The sequence below is a fragment of the Charadrius vociferus genome, unplaced genomic scaffold (genome assembly GCF_000708025.1).
Source record: "Charadrius vociferus isolate BGI_N301 unplaced genomic scaffold, ASM70802v2 scaffold173, whole genome shotgun sequence".
NCBI lineage: Eukaryota > Metazoa > Chordata > Aves > Charadriiformes > Charadriidae > Charadrius > Charadrius vociferus.
Genome location: NW_009648369.1, coordinates 6,647,032 through 6,647,974, shown reverse-complemented (window position 1 = coordinate 6,647,974; position 943 = coordinate 6,647,032).

Sequence of the window (943 nt, the reverse complement as noted above, 5' to 3'; positions counted from 1 at the left end):
CCCCTTGCAACACCCACCACCATCACCAAGGAGGGAAGAAGAGGAAGCTGCAGGGTCCGGGCTGTAATAAGCAGGAGGACAAAAAACCAATCAAATAAATACAATTCCACATCGCGTTTGAGTTGCTAAAGTAGGGAGGATGGGAAGGGAAAGGAAGCGCAGGGGCACCGCCGTGCGTGAATGGGTTTTTCATTGAGCAGAAGAAAATCCTGGAGGGTATTTTTGTTTTGATTTGGAGCTGTCGCGTTGAGATCGCCTGTGTTTTGTAGGTGCCTCTTCACTGCTTTGCATTTTTAACGGTTTAATGTATTTCACGAGTAGAAAAATGTACAATACTGGAAGTGATCGGGGGCGGGGCAGGGGGAGAGCAGCTGAGCCGGGCTCGTTTCTTTGCATTTCATCATAAGGCTTTTAATGGATTTTTTTTCTCCCCCCTCTTTTGGTCTCCGTTTCAGCGTCAGCTGTTCTGAACCCAGCAGAACGATTTCCCTTCACGTTACCTTAACCGAGCTGAAGGGGGGGCGTGAATGTCTCTTTTTTTTTTTTTTTTTTTTTTTTTTTTTTATAATGTCTGATGCAACTGAGGTGTCGGAAGAGGAATGGGGCTGTGGTTGACTGGTCGTGGTTAGTGAGTGGGGGGTCCGGCCGAGGTAAGGGCAGCAGCGTGCATTTTCCGGAGGTGACCGGGCTGAGAGCTGCCGTGTTTGCAGGAGGTTTGATTGCATGAAGTGGCAAAATGCACAAAGTTGTTGTCTTTGCAACCTCTCCGTTGCTCTTGTCTTAAACTGGGAAAAGGGGGGAGAAAAACTTCCCGTACCTTCTTGGCAAATCAGGAGGCTTTGTTGGTGGCGCCGGGGTGGTTTTAATGCATTTTTGCGCCTGAGATTATTGCATAAGGTTGATAATTTCTGTTGCTGCTGGATTTCCCCTCCTCCCCTTCCTT